Below are 23,578 nucleotides of genomic sequence, written 5' to 3' on the forward strand. Positions count from 1 at the left end.
TCCAGTTTGAAAACCATACTTGATTGGGTTACATTTCCAGGGAGATTATCTAATTACAGATTCAAACATACAGTATTGAATAGGGATTATTCTGCCATCATGGAATGGGATTTTCTTTTTCTTAAATATGGAACACTTCACGAATTTACATGTCATCCTTGAGCAGGGGCCATGCTGATCTTCTCTGTATGTTTTCAATTTTAGTACATGTGCCGCCAAAGCAAGAACAATGAAATGGGATTTTGATTAAAACATGGCTTTTCTAGGGGACATACATCCTTTCAAACCAGCACACCATGGTTTCTGGTGAGAAATCCACTGCTGATTTTATCAGGGATTCCTTGGAAGTGATGAGCCGCTTCTCTCTTGCTGTTTTCATAATCCTCATTTTGCCTTTGGATTTTGACAATTTCACTAAAAATGCCCTTATAACATCGATTAATTGAGTTACCTGGGTGTGCATATTCATATCTTTCATCAGGTTGGGGAAGTTTTCAGCCATGACTTCTTGAAATGCTTTTTCTGCCCCTTTCTCTAGCTCTCGTTTCTTCTAGGACTTTAATGACATGAATGTTGGAACCCTTGATGGAGCCCCACAGGTTCCTAAGTCTCTTTTCATTTTTCAATATTTTTTTCTTACTGCTCCTCACACCAAGTAATTTCAATTTTTTCCTTCAAATTCACTGATCCTTTCCTCTGCCTGTTTAAATCTGCTGCTGAATCCATTTAATGAGCTTTTCATTTCCATTACTATACTTTGCAGTTTCCAAATCTGTTTGATTCCTTTTTATAATTGCCATCTCTTCATTTTGTTAAGACAATATTTTCCTAATTTTTTTTAGTTCTTTGTAAATGGGTTCCTTTAACTAATTTAGGACAGCTGATTTAGACTCTTTGGCTAATATTTCCAACGTATGAGGCTCCTCAGGAATTATTCCTGGCAAAATATTCTTTTTTTTCCTGTGAATGAGTCATGCATTCCTGTTTTTTGTGTATGTTTTGCAATTTCCTGTTGAGATTGGACATTCTGAGTTAATGTTATTATAACTCTGGTAATCTTAATTCTCTCACTCCTCTGAGATAACTGGATTGTTGTTGTTGAGGACTGGAGCCATCTATTTGGAACTTTTTCAAACTATTTTTGTTTCCTAATGAGAAATGGAAAGTGGCATGAGGGGGGAAATATATAAGGTATCGTTCCTTTAAGACTTCTCTGCTGCTTTTACTTGAGGGGGGTTGGAGCAATGGCGTTTCTCACAGCCTCTCTTTTCTTTTTCAAGATTGTTTTGGCTCATCTAGATACCTTGTATTTCCAGATGAATTTTACAATCAGCTTGTCAATCCAATTTTTAAATACTGACTTTATATCCAGCTTTCCAAACTTCTGATTAGTCTTTTAGACTTTTCTGCATGTGAATTCATATCTGTATATATTTCATCCCTTCCAATTCTTATATATTTTATGTTGAAATTGTTTATTGGTTATAAATTAAGCGTGCAAATACTAGATTATTGGGCTTTACTTTAGGAGATAGTACCGAACTATTTTTTAAAGTGGTTGTACCTGTTCATATTCCTATCAGTTCCATATTTTCATCATTACTTGCATTAACAATCTTTAATTTAGTCATTTTGTTGAGTGTATAGGAGTTTCTCTATATATAGTTTTTGATGATAATTCAATATTGAACACCTTTTCATATGTTCATGTGTCATTATAGGCATTATTTGTTTTGAAATGCCTGTTCTGACTTCCCCTCATTTCTCCATTGGGTTGTCTGTCTTTTTTATTGATTTGTAGGGATTTCTTGTATATTATACATTTAGTTTTTCTACCTGTTATTTGTGTCGCAGGTAACTTTCCTCAGTCTGTGACTTGCTTTTTCACTTTCCTAAGGACAATGTTTGAAAAAAAAAAAAAGCTTGTAATATTAACAGTGTCCTGCTCATCATTTTTATTCCTTATGCTTGTTTTTGTTTTAAGAAACCTGACCTTATGCCAAAGTCATAATGATTTCTCCTTGTAGTTTGGTACTATTATGTGCCCCAGAAAAGATCATGTTCTTTTAGTTCATTTCTGTGGGTGCAGACCTATTGCGGGTGGGATCTTCAATTAGGTTTTCAATTGAGATGTGACCCAGCCCATTCAGGGTGGGTTTTAATCCTTTTACTGGAGTCCTTTATGAGAGGCTAAAAGTCAGAAAAAGCTCAGAGAGCTCAGAGAGAAACACCCAGAGAAGTCTGGAGAGAAAAAAGCCTCTGGAGAGATGAAGTCACTGAAAGCAGAAGCTGAAGGCAATGAAACCTGGGAAAGAAGGACCAGCAGATACCTGCCATGTGTCTACTCATGTGACAGAGGTGTCTCAGAAGCAGGCAGCCTTTCTTCAGAGACGGTATCTTCCCGTTGATACTTTAATTTGGACATTTTCATGGCCTTACAATTATAACTTGCAAGCTAATATATCCCCATTTGTTAAAAGTCTGCCTATTTCTGGCATATTGCATTTCAGCAGTTTTAGCAAACTGAAACACTCCTATGTTACCTTCTAGAACTTATTATTGTTTTGCCTTTCATCTACAATGTAGCTGAATTGGTAGATTCCAGGTACCATCTTCTGGAATCAAATTTTATATATTTTCATATGAATATCAAGTTGACTTTACATCTGTCCTTTCTTCATCACTATTCAGTCCCAAATTTGCCCTAAACCAAGTGTTCATATATATATATAGCTTTGTTTCAGGGCTCTGTATTTAATGTTCCATTGGCCTATTATACATCCTTATACCAATGCTGTACTGTGTTAAATTAAAATTTTATAGTAGGGTTTGATATCTGATAGTGCCAGTCCTACTATCATGTTATTCAAGAATGCCTTGGTTATTTTGGGCTCACTGTATTTCCACATATGTTATAGAATCAGCTTGTCAGTTACAAAAAACCAAAAACCTCTTGGATTTTGTTTGCACTGAATAATATAGATCAATTTTGGAGAAAAAGACATTTGTATAGCACTGAATCTACCAATGCCAGAACATACTATATCTGCACAGGGTACCCCCTGAGTACTGAGCAGGGTACTGGGTGTGAAGAAATAGCCTAAGGCTAGAGATAGAATCATGAGAAGAAAAGTACTTAGCACTCACACAGGTCTGGTAATAGCTTATGTTCCCACCACCCAGACTGGATAAACTCATAATCCAGGAGACACTGGGTAGGGTACTCAAAAATATACCTCAGCAGTGGGGAATAATCAGCCCTGCTCTGAGACCTGCTCCAGACCATTCTAAGGAATCATAGAAGCAAGACTGAAAAAAGATCAAACTGTTTCCACAAGTAACTTGACTGCATCCCAGAACAAAGTTTAAGAATATTTACAGAAATACAAAAATATTCAGCAGGTAGCATTTAGGATGTCAGGACATCTGATCAAAGATTACAAAGTTCCAATATAGATAAAACAGACCAATACAACAAAAAGAACTAAAGAGACAGAAGCATGTAAATATGGGAACTTCATATATGATAAAGGCCAACCTACAAATAAAGGAGAAAAGGAAGGATTGTTTAGCACATGGGAAAAGTAGCATATGAACAAAAATGAAACTGGATCCCTACCCATAGTAAAATCAAGGTGAAAAAACAAACCAACAAACGAATCTAAACATGAAAGATTAAATCACAAAGTCAAAACAAAATGTAGGTGAGTTTCTGTGCAACACTGGGTCAGGAAAGTACTTCTTAAAACCTTAAAAATACAGACAACAAGGTAAAAAGTTTCTTTCAAAAGGATTAATGTGATACATAAAAATTAAGGGTTCTATTCAAAGGGCTTCACAGGCAAAGTTAAGATAAATAACAAAATAGAAGAAATTTATAATGTCCACAACTAACAAGAGATTAATATTTAGAATACATAATCAATTCCTGCAATTAAGAAGCAGAAGAGGGCAACTTCAATAAAAAAAAAATCAGTGAAGGATATAAATAGCCAATGATATAAAGAATAAATTCAAAAGTTTAAAAAACATAAGAGGTATGTGTTGAAGAGTGCTTTGAAAACTATTGCTTTCTTCTTTCTTTGCTTTGTATATATGCTGTACAATAAAAAAGTTATAAAAAGAAAAAAAAACCCAAGAGGACCTGAACATCACTAGTAATCAGAATAATGTGAATACAAATAACAATATTTAACTTTATACCTATCAGAGGGGAAAAAATCTGAAAGCTAGATAATGTCAAGTATTAGTAGGAATGCAGGTTTATAGAAACCATCGTTATTTCTACTGAAAGTACAGAGGTGTAGTCCTTTCAGAGGGCAATCCAGCATCACTTCGGAAAATTACATATATACAAACCCACTGGCCCAGAAACTCTGCTACTAGATAAATATCTCAAAGAAATTCTCAAACAGGTAACCTACGCAAGGATGCTCAGAGTAAAATTATAAGTGCTGAGATATTGATGCCTTTGGCCCTCAGGTCAGCCAGGTGTCCCATGGCACAGCTGGAGATCTCTATTGTAAGCAGCCTCATTTACTTCCTGGTGCCATAATTTTCTATGTGTGCCACATCATGCATAATGTTGTAATACCATGCTTCCCTACAGTAAAACTCTCAGCTGGAACAAAGATTTACATGTAAATAAATGAAACTATAAGAATTCTGGAAGAAAATATGGAAGAATTTTTTTTTTATAATTTCAGTATGAGGAAAACCTAGCTAACTATCGGCATGAAACCCAGAAGCTATAAAACAAGACTGATACACTCTACTCTATAAAATGTTTAAACTTTCCATAAAAAATTACAAACAAATCCAAAAGACAAATGACAGGCTGGGAAATAAATGCACATCACATCATATACAAATTCTAATTTGTAAAAACTCCCAATCAATCAATAAGAAAAAAAAAAAAATCAACAACCCACATAGAAAAATGGGCAAAGGGTATACGCAGGTCACGGATAAGGAAGTAGACATAGCAATCAAATATATGTAAAGTTTACAATCTGTAAGAACTAATGTAATTAAAAGTAGAATGAGATATTTTTCTTCTACCAGATTGGCAAAGAACAATAAATTTAAGAAAACACAAAGGTAAATAAATTATTTATTGCTGGTGAATTTAAATTGGTACTTCTATAGTAGGTAATTTAAGAATATTTCAAAATTTAAAAAGCATAGATTCTTTGACTATTAATTCTGTTTCTAGGTATTTACCTACACAGATAACTTTCACATGTGTAAAATGACATTTCTACAAGGATATTCTTCTCTGCAGCATTATTTGGAGGATCAAAAGACAATGGAATAGGGCGGTGCCGGGTTTGATTTCCAGTGCCTGACCATGCAAAAAAAAAAAGACAATGGAATAGTAAATTAAAAGGGCTGGAATATTGTGCTTTCTAAAATACACTATCTTCAGTGTCTAGAACATTTGCTTGCATACAATAAGCAGTAAATGTATATTGAATGAATAAATCAATGCTCAACAAGGAATTAATAATAATGTTAAAACCATACAATGGAATACGTACCTATTTAAAATCAGAAGGCTCTTGACTATCTATAAAGACACATTATATGAAAAAAGCAGTGAAGAATAAGGTGTATATGTTCATTTGGGCAAATTAAGTAATATACATTTTTCCTTTCCCCCCTCTCTATATTTATACATAATTTGAATATCTTACAGAGCACTAATATAGTGGTAGCAATGATTACCTTCATAGAGGGGAACTAGAAACTTGGGGACCAAGAAAGGGAGGAAAGATTGATTTTCCCTGAACAGTCTATTCTGATACATGTGTGTATCAGATGTGATTTCTAAATCACACATTAGCTTATATGCAACCGTAAACAGGGAAATTATGCTAGTTTAATACAGATATTACATTGGTTCATATGTGATTTTCTTCAGCTTATTAATGTTTTGCATTACCAAGTAATAGCAGCTGAATACAAATTACACCAACAGAATACAATAAGCTGCAGAGGAATACACCGTTGTTCAGGATATCCATTCTTCCCTATGGTCTTCCTCGTGGCTCAATTTGGTCACATGCTCTGACTAGGGACTGCGTGTGCCTGGTTTTCCTTGAACACTGTTATATATTTTTTCACCTTTATTTCAATAATTTGGTAGCTGCAAACCTTCCTTACAATCCGTTTCATAAAGTTACCATAATCTTTTTTTTTTTAGTGGCTTAAAAATATCATTTTATGATGTTTGTGGATTCTCTGGGTTAAGAATTCAGAAAAGACACAGCAGGGACTGCTTATCTCTCCTCCACAATGTCTGGGGCTTCAGGTGGAAGGACTCAAAGGCTGGAGATGGCTCGATGGCTGGGGGCAGGAATCATTTGGAGGCATCTTCACTCACATGTTTGGCAGGTGATGCTGGTATAGGTTGGAACATCTGGCTGTTGTCCAGAACACTCACACATGGCCTCTCCATGTGGCCTTGGACTTCTTACATGGAGGCTGGTGGCTACAAAGATGAGTTTCCCAAGAAAACCTGGCAGAAGCTATATAGCCTTTTATGACCTGGCCTCAGAAGTCAGAAAGTATCTGCCTATCTCTCAGCTGGGCTCCCAGACTGTCCTTTGAGTGACATGGTTATCTTTTAAAAACATTTTAATTTAAAGCCCTATACTTTCTATTGTATATTCATTAGGATTTTTTTTTCCTTTCAGGATTGCACTTTTAATAACTCTGAGATATAATTTACATACCACTCATCCATTTAAAGTATGTAATTCAGTGAATTTTATCTGAGTCCTGTAATTTTCACCTCCCCAAAATAAAACCATGCACCCCACAGCAGTTACCTCCCCCTCCTTCTTCCATTCCTCCCAGTCCTAGGCTATGACCAAAATCTCCTTTCTGTCTCCATAGATTTGCCTATTCTGGATATTTCATATAAGTGAAATCATGCAATACGTAATCTTAGTGACTGGCTTCTTTCACTTGGCTGAAGTTTTTAAGGTTCATCCACATTGTAGCATGTCTTAGTTATGACAAATGGCATACAATGGGTTGGCTTAAATAACAGGAATTTATTGGCTCCAGGTTTTAAGGCTTGAGTAAGTCTAAACTTAAGACACTGGAAAGGCTGCATTCTCCATCAAAGCCTGTAGTGTTCTGGTGCTGGTTGCCAGCAATCTTTGGGGCTCCATACTTTTGTCTTTGCTATCCATCATATAGTCATGTCCTCTTCTTCCTGGCTTCTGTGACTTTTTACCATACAGTCCTCTCAAATTTTTCCTTCTAGCTGCTCTAAACTATAGGAGGCTAGAAGGTACAAATATTTTTTAATCATCACAATCGACTTTTGTGGTGTGTGTGAAAAATAACATATATACAAAAAAGCAATAAATTTCAAAGCACAGCACCACAATCAGTTGTAGAACATATTTCAGAGCTTGGCATGGGTTATAGTTTCACAATTTTAGGTTTTCACTTCTAGCTGCTTTAAGATACTGGAGACTAAGAGATTAATTTAATGATTCAGCAATCATATTCATTTGTTAAATCCTATCTTCTCTGTACAATGCCACCCTCACCTTTGATCTTTCTATCCCTCTCTCTAGAGGGGTTTGGGCTATGGCCATTCTAACTTTTTCACACTGAAGGGTCTGTCAATAATATGGGGTAGGGAGATGGCACTATCTGATGTTCTGGAGAGGCTGGGCCCTTTAGGTTCCAGGACTTATCTGGTCCCCAGGGACAACTCTGGGCTTTTTTTATAAAGCCTAAAGTAATCCATATTAAGGGCCACCCTGGTTCAGTCTGCCACACTTAAGCAAAAACAGTAACCTTCAAAAGGTCCTATTTACAATGGGTTCATAGCTACAGGGATGCAAATCAAAATTGAGAATGTGTTTTTTAGGGTACATAATTCAACCTATCATATACCATAAACATGTACTTCATTTTTTATTGTCCAGTAACATTTCATTGTATGGAATTACCATATTTTATTTATTCATTTATTAGTCAATAGACATTTGGGTTTTATCCCTTTTGGGGCTGTTATAAATAATGCTGCTATGAATATTTGTGTACACAATTCTGGGTGCACAAAAGTATTCATTTCTCTTGGCTATACAATATATGAGTGGATTGTTGGATAAAACAGTACCTCTGTGTATAGCTGTCTGAAAAATTGACACTGTTTTCCAGGCATTAGGAATTTAATGTGCTTGTTTATGCTGGCATTTTTATTAGAATTGTCATTATTTTTATTATGCTTTAGTTACAAAGTTGCATAGATATTTACAGATTGGCCCAAACCTGTTTTTTTCCATAAAGTAAGGTCTATTGGGACCCCATATAGCACATATAGCAGAAACACTTGAGTGTCCTTCTATATCCTTTTATTAAAACTTTTATTAGCATTCCAGGAAGATGGTGGAATAGGACAGAACGAGTTCAGCACTACTCCAATGAAAAGTTAGAGAAGGGATGGGAGGGCAAACTGGGATTGCAATTCCAGAGTGTAACTGACCTGGGACAGTCTTCTGCACCACACAGGGCAGCCTGTCGCAAAAGCTGAGGAACTGAGAAGCAGAAAACTGGAGTCTAATGCAGAAGCCCGGAGCCCACAGGAGTACATGGACGGGAAGATGGGGACCAGGAAGTAAACCAAGCCACATCCCTTGAACACAGTACCCTTACCAGTGCAGCCCTGCGACCCACAACTCAAGCCACAACCCACCCGCTTGAACCCCATCACCGTCACCACCCCCATTCCCTGTGTTCCAAGCATCCCCGCCCTGCCAATCCCTTGCGCTCATACCCACCTCACCACCCCACCACCCCATTTCAAGTGCAGCCCAACTCACCTCTCCTGCACCCCTCCCAAGCACTACCACCCCTCACTGCTCCCTGCAGGCTGTCACCAGTGCATAAAGGCTACCGGAGCTTATCTCCATACCCACCCCACACCCCCTGAGCCCTGGGCACAGGTACATCACCTTACGGTACTCCTAGACCCACGCATGCGCACGGCCCCAGTCATCCCCAACCCCAGTTCTGGGGCACATCCACCCCCACCCAGCCCATGCAGGCTTAACACCAAGGCCAACATGGAGGCTTAATGAGGAGTGGGATTTAGTTCGTCCTCCGGAGCAGCTAGTAAATAGCCATGAACAATACAGACCAACTGCTGGAGCCATGTCAGTGACCAACACACAGCGTACCCCAGTATGGACAAGCTGCACTGGCTGGGAGCCCACCCAAAACCGTGAGTTCCTCAAACCACGACAGAGGGGATAGGAATGAGACTTTACTAGCAGCAGGGGCTGAGCACAACCAAGCTCCAACTGTGGAATTAATTAACAAATTCTGACTACTAAAAATAGGACCCCAGCTCAGCTGAACCTTGAGGAAAAGCTAAGGTTGCTGGGTTTTGCCCCAGTACAGAGGGGGCAGAGCTGAAGGAAAAGAAAAAAAAAAACAAAAAAAAACCCAGAGGTTTTTTGGATCAGACAGCACAAAATACTTAAAGGGTCTGGGCCCTGAAGGAAAGGAGGGGACACATAGGACCTGGAGATACACACTGCAATGTACCAACTTAAGCTCCTGATTGGTAAACCCGAAGAACAGGGGTCCTGCTCTGAAAAGGAATTTTGTGTGTGTGTGTGTGTGTGTGTGTGTGGCTGCTGTTTGGATACAGCTGCAGGGCTTCTCCGGCTCCAAATGCCCCAGGTATTGGGCAGAATTAAGCTAGTTTGAGAGTCTGTCTGGAGGCTATATCTTCCCCAGGAGAGGGGTGGGGCCCAGCTCAGGTAGAATTCCTCCCTCAAGTAATTCAGACCCCAGGGTCTGGAAAACTGAAGGGATTAAAACCAGTCCACAAGCTCTCCTCTGTCTCAATCATGTCCCAGCAGGGAGATTCGGCTGAAGTTAAAGGTACCAAATCACTTTATGCTGGTGGGACCCCCAGGCAGACAAGCACCAGATACTGGGCAGAACAGGAAAAACACAGAGTCCAGAGGCTTCACAGCAAAGACTTTCAACCTGCTGGGTCTAACCTCAGGGAAAACTAAAGCAAGTGACTCTTTCCTCCTGAGAGGAGGCCAGTTTGGTCTGAGAAAATCTGACTGGGGTCTATAATACTTAAGTAGACAATCCTGAGGGGGTAAAAAAATAGGCATTATACAGGCAAGGCAAGAAACAAGAAAACAAAAACTGAAAAATTCCGATCTGTTAACCAAAACCTAAGCTAGAGGGCTAGAGTAAGCTGAACTGAATGTCACAAAACAGACAGACAACAAAGTCATCCAGCAAGAAAATTCTAGGTAAAAAAAAGTGAAAGCAATCTCCAGAATAAATAATTAAGGAAATTAAATGCCTAGATGCCAGCAAAAATAACAATCATACTAGGAAAATTGAAGATATGGCCCAATCAAAGGAACAAACCAATTCAAATGAGATTCAGGAGTTGAAACAATTAATTCAGAATGTTCAAAAAGACATGGAAAGCCTCATCAAAAATCAAATCAATGAACCGAGTGATGATATAAGGAAGGCAAGGAACAAACAAAAAGAAGAAATCGAAAGTGTGAAAAAACAAATCACAACATATGGGAACGAAAGGCACAGTAGAAGAGATGAAAAAAACAATGGAAACCTACAATGTTAGATTTCAAGAGGCAGAAGATAAAATTAGTGAACTGGAGAACAGAACATCTGAAATTCGATAAGCAAAAGAAAATACGGGGAAAAGAACAGGAAAATATATGCAGAGATTCAGGGAACTGAATGACAACATGAAGTGCACACATGTGTTGTGGGTGTCACAGAAGGAGAAGAGAAGGGAAAAGGAAGAGAAAAAATAATGGAGGAAATTATCACTGAAAATTTCCCAACTCTCATGAAAGATTACAGATCCAAGAAATACAGCATACTCCAAACAGAACAGATTCAAACGGACATACTCCAAGACACTTACTAATCAAAATGTCAGAGGTCAAAGAGAGAGAGAGAATCTTGAAAGCAGCAAGAGAAAAAAACGATCCATCACATACAAGGGAAGCCCAGTAAGACTATGTGCAGATTTCTCAGGAGAAACCATGGAGGCGAGAAGACAGTGGGATGATATATTTAAGATAATAAAAGAGAAAAACTGCCAATCAAGAATTCTACATTCAGCAAAACTGTCCTTCAAAAATGAGGGGGAAATGAAAACACTTTCAGTCAAAAAATTACTGAGAGAATTTGTGACTAAGAGACCGGCTCTGCAAAAAATACTAAAGGGAGAACTAGAGACAGATGGGAAAAGACAGGTGAAAGACGTGTAAGAGTGCAGAAATGTAAAAAGAAGAAAAATTAGATATGACAAATAAAATCCAAAAGGCAAAATGGTAGAAGAAAGTACTGCCCCTACAGTGAAAACTGTAATAAATGCTAACGGATTAAACTCCCCAATCAAAAGACATAGACTGGCAGATGGATTAAAAACAGGACCCATCTATCTGCTATCTACAGAAGATGGATCTTAGACCCAAGGATAAACATAGGTTGAAAGTGAAAGGTTGGGAAAAGATATTTCAAGTAAATAACAACCAGAAAAGAGCAGGAGTAGCTATACTAATATCCAACAAATTAGACTTCAAATGTAAAAGTTAAAAGAGACAAAGAAGGATACTATCTACTAATAAAAGGAACAATTAAACAAGAAGACATAACAATCATAATTATTTACACACCAAACCAGAATGCCCCAAAATACGTGAGGAATACACTGCAAACACTGAAAAGGGAAATAGACACATCTACCATAATAGTTGGAGACTTCAATTCACCACGCTGATCAATGGACAGAACATCTAGACAGAGGATCAATAAAGAAACAGAGAATTTGAATATTACAATAAATGAGCTAGACTTAACAGACATTTATAGGACATTACACCCCACAACAGCAGGATACACCTTTTTCTCAAGTGTTCATGGATCATTCTCAAAGATAGACCATATGCTGGGTCACAAAGCAAGTCTTAACAAATTTAAAAAGATTGAAATCATACACAACACTTTCTCAGATCATAAAGGAATGAAGCTGGAAATCAATAATAGGCGGAGTGCCAGAAAATTCACAAATACGTGGAGGCTCAACAACACACTCTTAAACAACGAGTGGGTCAAGTAAGAAATTACAAGATAAATCAGTAAATATCTCGAGGCGAATGAAAATGAAAACACAACATATCAAAACCTATGGGACACAGCAAAGGCAGTGCTAAGAGGGAAATTTATTGCCCTAAACGGCTATATCAAAAAAGAAGAAAGGGAAAAAATTCAGGAATTAACTGTCCACTTGGAAGAACTGGAGAAAGAAAAGCAAACTAACCCCAAAGCAAGCAAAAGGAAAGAAATAACATAGAGCAGAAATAAATGAAATTGAGAACATGAAATCAATAGAGAAAATCAGTAAGACCAGAAGTTGGTTCTATGAGAAAATCAATAAGATTGATGGGCCCTTAGTAAGATTGACAAAAAGAAGAAGAGAGAGGATGCAAATAAATAAGATCAGAAATGGAAGAGGAGACATAACCACTGACCTCACAGAAATAAAGGAGGTAATACCAGGATACTATGAACAACTTTATGCTAATAAATACAACAATGTAAATGAAATGGACAAGTTCCTAGAAAGGCATGAACAACCAACTTTGACTCAAGAAGAAATAGACGACCTCAACAAACCAATCACAAGTAAAGAAACTGAATCAGTCATTCAAAAGCTTCTCAAAAAGAAAAGTCCAGGACCAGACGGCTTCACATGTGAATTCTACCAAACATTTCAGAAAGAATTAGTACCAACCCTGCTCAAACTATTCAAAAAAATCGAAGTGGAGGGAAAGCTACCTAATTCATTCTATGAAGCCAACATCACCCTCATACCAAAACCAGGCAAAGATATTACAAAAAAAAGAAAACTACAGACCAATCTCTCTAATGAATACAGATGCAAAAAACCTCAATAAAATTCTAGCAAATCGAATCCAGCAGCACATTAAAAGAATTATACATCATGACCAAGTAGGATTCATCCCAGGTATGCAAGGATGGTTCAACATAAGAAAATCAATTAATGTAATACACCATATCAACAAATCAAAGCAGAAAAATCACATGATCATCTCAATTGATGCAGAGAAGGCATTTGATAAGATTCAACATCCTTTCCTGTTGAAAACACTCCACAGGATAGGAATACAAGGGAACTTCCTTAAAATAATAGAGGGAATATATGAAAAACCCACAGCTAATATCATCCTCAATGGGGAAAAATTGAAAACATTCCCCCTAAGATCAGGAACAAGACAAGGATGTCCATTATCACCACTGTTATTCAACATCATGTTGGAGGTTCTAGCCAGAGCAATTAGACAAGAAAAAGAAATACAAGGCATCAAAATTGGAAAGGAAGAAGTAAAACTATCATTGTTTGCAGATGATATGATACTATACGTCGAAAACCCGGAAAAATTCACAATAAAACTACTAGAGCTAATAAATGAGTACAGCAAAGTAGCAGGTTACAAGACCAACATTCAAAAATCTGTAGTGTTAAAAACTAAATGGCAAGATTTTCATAGCTAAATATAACTTCTCTAGAAGGAAACTGTTGCCTTCTGTTTAATTACATTAATTGAAATGTGTTTAAGCGAAATGTTTTCAGCATATTTTGTATACTAAAAAACAGGATTAGTATTGGGCCAATGGCCAAGAGGTAATATTACTACCATGTAGACTATTAACAGTTCAAATTGTCCCACTTTCCCCAGAATTTTAGAAACTAGAAGTCTGGGAGATACTGTATTAGATGTAGTTGGGTGATTCTAAGTGCTATAATTACTACTCATTTCTTGGTTATTGTGTAAGGTGGAACAAATGCCAAGGTGTAAAAGGAATATTTTTTTCTAGATGCCAATTTCATTATTAAACAGCTTGTTTTAAGCATAACATATCAGAAAGTCATGCCTTGTGTGTTTTGACATATATTTCTTTTTAAAACTAAATTAAATAAGATTTTGGAAAATGATTTGGAGTGCTTGTTGACCTGACCTGCAGGGGTATTTGAATGATGGTATTACTAGTAGATTCTAGCTCTCAATTCTAGTTGTAGAATAAAAGAATAATCTAGAATGTAAAAATTTGTTTGGGCACTTAGTCTCTGTTTTTATTATGCAGTTGCCTTCACCTTGACACACTTATTAAATTTACAAGTTGAGCAGATCTGTAATTTTAATTATTGTTGTTCCTGTAACAAAACATGCTTATGATAGTAATAAATGAATAGAAACATCCCTTAATGCTAACTATATTTTTCACTCACTTGAACTGTGCTCTTGTAATCATGTATGACAAAATAAAATTTGTAATAAATTTTAGCATGCAAAATAAAATTTATATCTATCCAAAAAAAAAAAATCTGTAGTGTTTCTATACACTAGCAATGAACAAACTGAGGGGGAAATCAAGAAACGAATTCCATTTACAATTGCAACTAAAAGAATAATACTTAGGAATAAATTTAACTAAACAGACAAAAGACCTATACAAAGAAAACTACAAAAAACTGTTAAAAGAAATCACAGAAGACCTAAATAGATGGAAGGGCATACCGTGTTCATGGACTGGAAGACTAAATATAGTTAAGATGTCAATTCTACCTAAATTGATTTACAGATTCAACGCAGTATCAATCAAAATCCCAACAACTTTTTTTTCAGAATTAGAAAAACCAATAAGCAAATTTATCTGGAAGGGCAGGGTGCCCCGAATTGCTAAAAGTATCCTGAGGAAAAAAAACGAAGCTGGAGGTCTCACACTGCCGGACTTTAAGGCATATTATGAAACCACAGTGGTCAAAACAGCATGGTACTGGCATATAGATAGATATATCAACCAATGGAATCGAATAGAGTGCTCAGATATAGACCCTCTCATCTATGGACATTTGATCTTTGATAAGGCACTCAAGCCAACTCACATGGGACAGAACAGTCTCTTCAATAAATGGTGCCTAGAGAACTGGATATCCATATGCAAAAGAATGAAAGAGGACCCGTATCTCACACCCTATACAAAAGTTAACTCAAAATGGATCAAAGATCTAAACATTAGGTCTAAGACCATAAAACAGAGGAAAATGTTGGGAGATATCTTATGAATCTTACAATTGGAGGCAGTTTTATGGACCTTAAACCTAAAGCAAGAGCACTGAAGAAAGAAATAAATAAATGGGAGCTCCTCAAAACTAAACACTTTTGTGCATCAAAGAACTTCATCGAGAAAGCAGAAAGACAGCCTACACAACGGGAGACAATATTTGGAAACGACATATCAGATAAAGGTCTAGTATCCAGAATTTATAAACAGATTGTTCAACTCAACAACAAAAGAACAGCCAATTCAATTACAAAATGGGAAAAAGACTTGAACAGACACCTCTCAGAAGAGGAAATACAAATGGCCAAAAGGCACATGAAGAGATGCTCAATGTCCCTGGCCATTAGAGAAATGCAAATCAAAACCACAATGAGATATCATCTCACACCCATCAGAATGGCCATTATCAACAAAACAGAAAATGACAAGTGCTGGAGAGGATGTGGCGAAAGAGGCACACTTATCCACTGTTGGTGGGAATGTCAAATGGTGCAACCACTGTGGAAGGCAGTTTGGCGGTTCCTCAAAAAGCTCAATATAGAATTACCATACGACCCAGCAATACCATTACTAGGTATCTACTCAGAGGACTTAAGGGCAAAGACACAAACGGACATTTGCACACCAATGTTTATAGCAGCATTATTTACAATTGCAAAGAGATGGAAACAGCCAAAATGTCCATCAACAGACGAGTGGTTAAACAAACTGTGGTATATACATACGATGGAATATTGTCATGGTTAGGGACAGGAGTCAACTTGGCCAAGTTGTGGTACCTGTTCATCTGATTGGGCAAGCACTGGCCTGTCTGTTGCAATGAGGACATTTCATAGGATTAGGTCATGATCACGTCAGCTACATCCACAGCTGATTCCATTTGTAATCAGCCAAAGGGGAGTGTCTTCTGCAATTAGTGATGCTAAATCCAATCATGGGGAGCCTTTTAAGGAGGACTCAGAGGAGACAGGTTGCATTCCTGCTTTGGCTGGTGAGCCTCTCCTGTGGAGTTCATCCAGGCCATCCATTGGAGTCATCAGCTTCGCAGCCTGCCCTGTGGATTTTGGACTCTATATTCCTACAGTCACGTGAGACACTTTCATAAATTTTATATTTGCAAGTGTTCCCTGTTGATTCTGTTTCTCTAGAGAACCCTAACTAATACAAATATTATGCAGCTTTAAGACAGAATAAACTTATGAAGCATGTAATAACATGGATGGACCTAGAAAACATTATGCTGAGTGAGACTAGCCAAAAACTAAAGGACAAATACTGTATGGTCCCACTGATGTGAACCGACATTAGAGAATAAACTTGGAATATGTCATTGGTAACAGAGACCATCAGGAGATAGAAATAGGGTAAGATAATGGGTAATTGGAGCTGAAGGGATACAGACTGTGCAACAAGATTGGATACAAAAACTCAGAAATGGACAACACAATACTACCTAATTGTAACGTAATTATGTTAAAACACTGAATGAAGCTGCCTCTGAGGTATAGTTTTTTTAATTATTATTTTCAAAATTTTTTTTTAATTTTTTCTATTATTGTTTTATTTCTTTTTCTGTTGTCTTTCTATTTCTTTTTCTAAATCGATGCAAATATACTAAGAAATGATGAATATGCATCTATGTGATGATATTAAGAATTACTGATTGTATATGTAGAATGGAATGATTTCTAAATGTATGTTGTGTTAGTTAATTTTTTTAATTAATAAAAAAAAAAAAAGAATTATACACCATGACCAAATGGGGTTTATACCAGGAATGCAAGGATGGTTGAACACAAGAAAACCAATTAATGTAATACAGCACATTTATAAATCAAAAGGGAAAAATCACATTATCATCTCGACTGATGCTGAAAAAGCATCTGACAAAATTCGATATTCTTTTCTGATAAAAAGATAGGAATCAAAGGTAACTACCTCAATATGATAAAGGGAAAATATGAACAACAACAGCAAGCACCATACCCAGTGGAGAGAGACTGAAAGCTTTCCCCCTAAGATCAGGAACGACAAGGATGCCCACTTGAATAATAGACGCCCAGTATTATTCAACATTGTGCTAGAAGTTCTAGCTAGAGCAATCAGGCAGGACAAAGATATAAATGGCATCCAAATTGGAAAGGAAGAAACAAAACTTTCATTATTTGCAGATGACATGATACTATACTTGGAAAATCCTGAGAAATCTACAGCAAAGTTACCTGAGCTCATAAACAAATTCAGCAAGGTGGTGGGATATAAAATTAATATGGAAAAATCAGTAACACTTCAATACACAAGCAATGACCTGAGGAATCAGTTAAGGAAAAAAATTCCATGCAAAATAGCAACTAACAGAATCAAGTACTTCGGAATGAACTTAACTAGGGATGTAAAGGACTTGTACACAGAAAACTATATAACAATGCTAAAAGAAACCGAAGGAGATCTAAATAGGTGGAAAGACAATCCGTACTCAGGGATAGGAAGGCTAAATATAGTTAAGATGTCAATACTACCCAAATTGATCTACATATTCAACACAGTACCAATCGAAATTTCAGCAACCTACTTTGAAGACTTGGAAAAGCTAGTTACCAAATTCACCTGGAAGAGAAAAAGACCCTGAAGAGCTAAAAACATCCTAAAAAAGAAGAACATAGTAAGAGGACTATGTTCTCTTTCCCGTCTAGGTGAAATTGGCATTTTGATTGGTATTGGAATTTCAATTGGTACTGTGTTGAATATGTAGATCAATTTGGGTAGAACTGACATCTTATCTATATTTAGCCTTCCTATTCCTGAGTACAGATTGTCTTTCCACCTATTTAGATCTCCTTCGGTTTCTTTTAGCAATGTTATATAGTTTTCTGTGTACAAGTCCTTTACATCCCTAGTTAAGTTCATTCCAAAGTACTTGATTCTATTAGTTGCTATTTTGCATGGAATTTTTTTCCTTAACTGACTCCTCAGGTCATTGCGTGTGTACTGAAGTGTTACTGATTTTTCCACATTAATTTTATATCCCACTACCTTGAGCTCAGGTAACTTTGCTGTAGGTTTATCAGGAAACACTCCCTGACTTTAAAAACTATTATAAAGCCACAGTGGTCAAAACAGCATGGTACTGTCACAAAAACAGAAGTACTGACCAATGGAATCCAATAAAGAGTACAGAAACAGACCACCAAATCTATGGTCAGCTGGTTTTGGACAAGACCTCCAAAACCACTGAAGTGGGACAAAATAGTCTTTTCAATAAATGGGCATAGGAGAACTGGATATCAATAGCCAAAAGAATGAAAGAGGAGCTGTGCCTTACACCCTATACAAAAATTAACTCAAAGCAGATCAAACACCTAAATATAAGAACTAGCAACATAAAGCATCTAGAAGGAAATGTAGGGAAACATCTTCAAGACCTAGTAATAAGAGGTAGGTTCCTAAACTTTACACCCAAAGCACAAGCAACAACAAAAAAAATAGATAAATGGGAACTCATCAAAACCAAATGCTTCTGCACCCCAAAAGCCTTTGTCAAAAAGGTGAGGAGGCAGCCAACTCAATGGAAGAAAGTATCTGGAAATCATATATCATACAAAAGTTTGAGATATCCCGTATACATAAAGCAATCAGACAACTCAACAACAACCCAATTATGAAATGGGCTAAAGATATGAATATGCATTTTTCTGAAGAGCAAATACAGATGGCTCAACAGCACATGAAGAGATGTTTATTTTCATTGGCTATAAGGGAACTTCAGATCAAGATTACAATGAGATATCATCTCACACCTATAAGAATGGTTACTATTAAACAAAAGGAAACTTCAAATGTTGGAGAGGATGTGGAGAAAATGGGACACTTATGCACTGCTGGTGGGAATGTATAATGGTGCAGCCACCATGGAAGACAGTTTGGCAGTTCCTTAGGAAACTAAATATTTAGTTGTCCTATGACGTGGCAATAGCACTACTTGGTATATACCCAGAAGAAATGGAAGCAATGACAGAAACAGACATTTGAATAATGATGCTCATGGCAACATTATTCACAATCACCAAAAGATGGAAACAAGCCAAATGCCCATCAACAGAGGAGAGGATTAATGAAATGTGGATTAATGGAAATATTATGGAATATTATGCAGCAGTAAGACGAAATGATATCCTGAAGCACATGACAAGACGGATGAGCCTTGAAGACATAATGCTGAGTGAAATAAGCCAGACACAAAAGGAAAGATACTGTAAGATTCCATTTTTATGACCATGGTAAATAAAATACAGAGTCTGTCACTAATACTGGTAGGGAGATGGTACTATCTGATGTTCTGGAGAGGCTGGGCCCTCTAGGTTTCAAGACTTATCTGGTCCAGGGACCCATCTGGAGGCTGTAGGTTTCTGGAAAGTTGCTCTAGTCAATAGAAAACTTGTGGAAACTTATATATTGCCCTACACTTACTTTAGGATTGGCTGGAATGGTCCTGGTTGGGGTTTGGCAAGTATTCAAGTTTGCTAGCTGTCAGTATGCAACATATCAGAAAAAGAATGGCTTTTTAAAAGGGGGATTTAATAAATTGCTAGATTACAGACCTAAGGGCGAGAAAATGTCCCAATTAAAACAAGTTTATAGAAATGTCCAATCAAAGGCATCTAGGGAAAGATACCTTGGTTCAAGAAGGTCGATGAAGTTCAGGTTTCTCTCTCAAGTGGAAAGGCACATGGTGAACACAGTCAGGGTTCCTCTCTCATCTGGAAGGGCACATGGCAAACACGGCATCATCTGCTAGCTTCTTCTCCTGGCTTTCTGTTTTATGAAGCTCCCTGGGAGGCGTTTCCTTCTTCATCTCCAAAGGACTGGCTGGTAGGCTCTGCTTCGTGGTGCTGCAGCATTCTCTGCTCTCTCTGAATCTCTTTTTTTCTCAAAATGTTTCCTCTTTTATAGGACTCCAGAAACTAATCAAGACCCACCCAAATGGGTGGAGACACGTTGTGAACTAATCCAGCTTAACAACCACTCTTGATGAAATCACATCTCCAGAGAGATGATCTGATTACAGCTTCAAACATACAGCATTGAATAGGGATTATTCTGCCTTTATGAAATGGGATTTAGATTAAAACACGGCTTTTCTAGGGGACATACATCCTTTCAAACCAGCACAGCAAGTTATGATAGGTAGCAATGTCTAACTGAAGCTTGCATAAGAGTAACCTCCAGAGCAGCCTCTCAACTCTATTTTAATTCTCTCTTCCACTGCTACTTATTAGTTACACTTCTTTTTCCCTTTTGGTCAGGACGGAATTGTTGATCCCAAGGTGTCAGGGCCAGACTCATCCCTGGGAGTCATCTCCCATGCCACCAGGGAGAATTTCACCGTTGAATGTCATGTCCCACATATGGGGGAGGGCAGTGATTTCACATTCAGGCATCTGGGCAACAAAAGAGGTCCTCCAGAAGTAACTCTTAGGTATACCTATAGGTAGGTTAAGCTTCTCTGCTACTTAAATACACTGCACAAGAGTAAACCTCAAGATCAAGGGCTTGGCCTATTGATTTGGGTGTCCCTAAAGTCTGACACAGTATCAGAGGATTTCCTGATGGTAAAGTTTAATAGTTCCAAATTCTTTCTCCCATTCTTCAGGGGACTTTGTCAATACTTTTTGATTATCTGCTTAATACACTCTAGTATGTATCCAGGCATTACATTAAGCTATACAGGATTAAAGGAACACTTTCTTATTCTGGGCTCTTTTAGTCTTTCAAATGAGCTACACAAATAGATTGAGTTAGATGATGTACTACAGAAAATTTCAGTTCCAGACCAAATAAGCCTTTCTATCTTTGGTCTCAAAGAATACGTGTGGTTCTAAAATATAGAGAATGTCTTCCTTACCCCTGTGTTCTGAATTATTTTAACCCCAACCTGACTGGCTTCATGCTTATCTCTAAAAACAGATACATACATACATGCATACATACATACACACACACACAAACACACACATACATATATACATAAATATGAAAGATCCTCTCAAAATCCAGAAATAGTAATTATCACTCAGGACTAAATGTGTCTGCTATAAAAGCTTACAATCTAGGCCCCTGTTTTTATAAGTATGTTCTAAAGGAGACTTGTTCTTTCGTTTCTGGCTTATTTTCCCTCACCAAATGTTCCACATGTTCATTCACATCATTGGCTTCATTCCTTTTTGTAGTGGCACAACATTCGATCATATGTATACACCATCATTCACATCAATCTACTTCTCAGTCGGTGCATTCTTCAGCCACCTGCATCATGGTACATCAGACATCATGTATAATACCTAAAGTCCACAGTAGCTAAAGTTGTGAGATGGAAAAGCTGTTGAAAGTCAAGTGTCCCAACGTGTAGTAAAAGTCAGTCAACAGTGAGAGAAAATGGAAGGTACCTGTACAGAGATGTTGAAATAAGAGATGGACTAGTTTGATACCTTGGGTTCCTGATTCAAATTGCTTCACAGGCAGGCCCAGCTGTAAACTTGCCTTTCCTGTCATTATTCAACCTTCCCTAGATTCCACAATCAATAAATTTCCTGCTTTTCTTAAAGAGGTTGGACTGTATTATGTGTGAATAGAATTGTTTAAAAATGAACAGAGAGACTTCCGGGTCAAGATGGCAGCTTAACAACATGCGCATTTTAGTTCGTCCTCCAGAATAACTACTAAATAACCAGAAACAGTACAGAACAGCTCCCGGAGCCACAATAGTGACCAGACACACAGTGTACCCCAGTCTGGACCAGCTGGACCAGCTGCAAGCACCCCCCAGAACCGTGAGTTCCCAAAGCTGCGGCGGCCAGTGCCCCTCCCCTACAGGCCGCTTCCCAGAGGGGAAAGGAAAGGACTTTACCAGCAGCAGGGACTGGGCACAATCAAACGCTAATTGTGGAACTAATTAACAAATTCTGACTACTAAAAATAGGCCCCCAGCTTAGGTGAACCTGATCAAAGCGGAAGTTGCTCATTTTTGCCCTGGCACCAAGGGGGCAGGACTGACAGAAAAAGGGGAAAAAAAAAAAAGAAGGAAACAGAGGTTTTTGTGGCTGTGTATCTACAAAGGCTTGACTGCCTCTGGATACAGCAGCAGGACTTTTCAGGCTGCAACTGCCCCAAGCAGAGGCAGAAGTGAGCTCTTTTGGGGGCTTGTCTGGAGCCTGTGCCTTCCCTAGGGAAGGGGTGAAGCCCAACTCAGGTGGAATCCCTCCATCAAGGAATTCAGACACCAGGGCTTGGTAATTTCAAGCCATTAAAACCAGCCTACAACCTCTCCCCTGTCTCCACCACGCGCCCAGCAGGGAGAGTCTGCCAAAGTTAAAGGTACTGCATCATCTTATGCTGGTGGGACCTGCAGTCAGACAAGTGCCACATACTGGGCAGGATAAGAAAAACAGAGTCCAGAGACTTCACAGTAAAGTCTTTCAACCTGCTGAGTATCACCCTCAGGGAAAACCGATGCAGGTGACTCTTTTCTCCTGAGAGGAGGCCAGTTTGGTCTGGGAAAATCTGGCTGGGGTCTATAATATCTAAGTAGACCCTCCTAAGTGTGCGGGGGGGAAAGGCCCCACACAAGCAGGGCAAGAAACAAGAAAACAAGAACTGAAAAATTCTCCTCTGTTAAACAAAACTTAAGCTAAAGGTCCAGATAAAGCTGAACGGGATGTCAAAGAACAGATAGACAACAAATTCATCCAGCAAGAAAACCCTAGATAAATGAAGTGAAAGCAATCTCCAGAATAAACTAATTAAGGTAATTAAATACTTAGACGCCAGCAAAAAATAACAAATCACACTAGGAAAACTGAAGATATGGCCCAGTCAAAGGAACAAACCAACAATTCAGATGACATACAGGAGCTGAAACAATTAATTCAGAATGTACCAAAAGACATGGAAAACCTCATCAAAAACAAAATCAATGAATTGAGGGAGGATATAAAGAAGGCAAGGAAAGAATAAAAAGAAGAAACTGAAAGTCTGAAAAAACAAATCACAGAACTTATGGGAATGAAAGACACAGCAGAAGAGATGAAAAAAACAATGGAAACCTACAATGGACAATGGTAGATTTCGAGAGACAGAACATAGGATTTCTGAACTGGAGGACGGAACATCTGAAATCCGACAAGAGACAGAAACTATAGGGAAAAAAATGGAAAAATATGAGCAGGGACTCGGAATTGAAAGACAATATGAAGCGCATGAATATACATGTTGTGGGTGTCCCAGAAGGAGAAGAGAAGAGAAAAGGAGGAGAAAAACTAATGGAGGAAATTATCACTGAAAATCTCCCAACTCTTATGAAAGACTTAAAATTACAGATCCAAGAAGTGCAGCA

The 23,578-nt window shown here is 37.8% G+C and overlaps 1 protein-coding gene and 1 non-coding gene across 3 annotated transcripts in view; both read right to left on the reverse strand.

Moving 5' to 3' along the window:
* AGO3 (argonaute RISC catalytic component 3) overlaps window positions 1-23,578 on the reverse strand; it is a 228,780-nt gene that overhangs the window by 196,841 nt on the left and 8,361 nt on the right. The gene's annotated exons all lie outside the window — the stretch shown is intronic.
* LOC143675205 (U6 spliceosomal RNA) lies at window positions 122-224 on the reverse strand. Its single transcript, XR_013171448.1, has one exon. It is a non-coding gene; the product is annotated as a U6 spliceosomal RNA (small nuclear RNA).

This window comes from Tamandua tetradactyla, chromosome 2, assembly GCF_023851605.1.
Source record: "Tamandua tetradactyla isolate mTamTet1 chromosome 2, mTamTet1.pri, whole genome shotgun sequence".
Classification (NCBI taxonomy): Eukaryota; Metazoa; Chordata; class Mammalia; order Pilosa; family Myrmecophagidae; genus Tamandua; species Tamandua tetradactyla.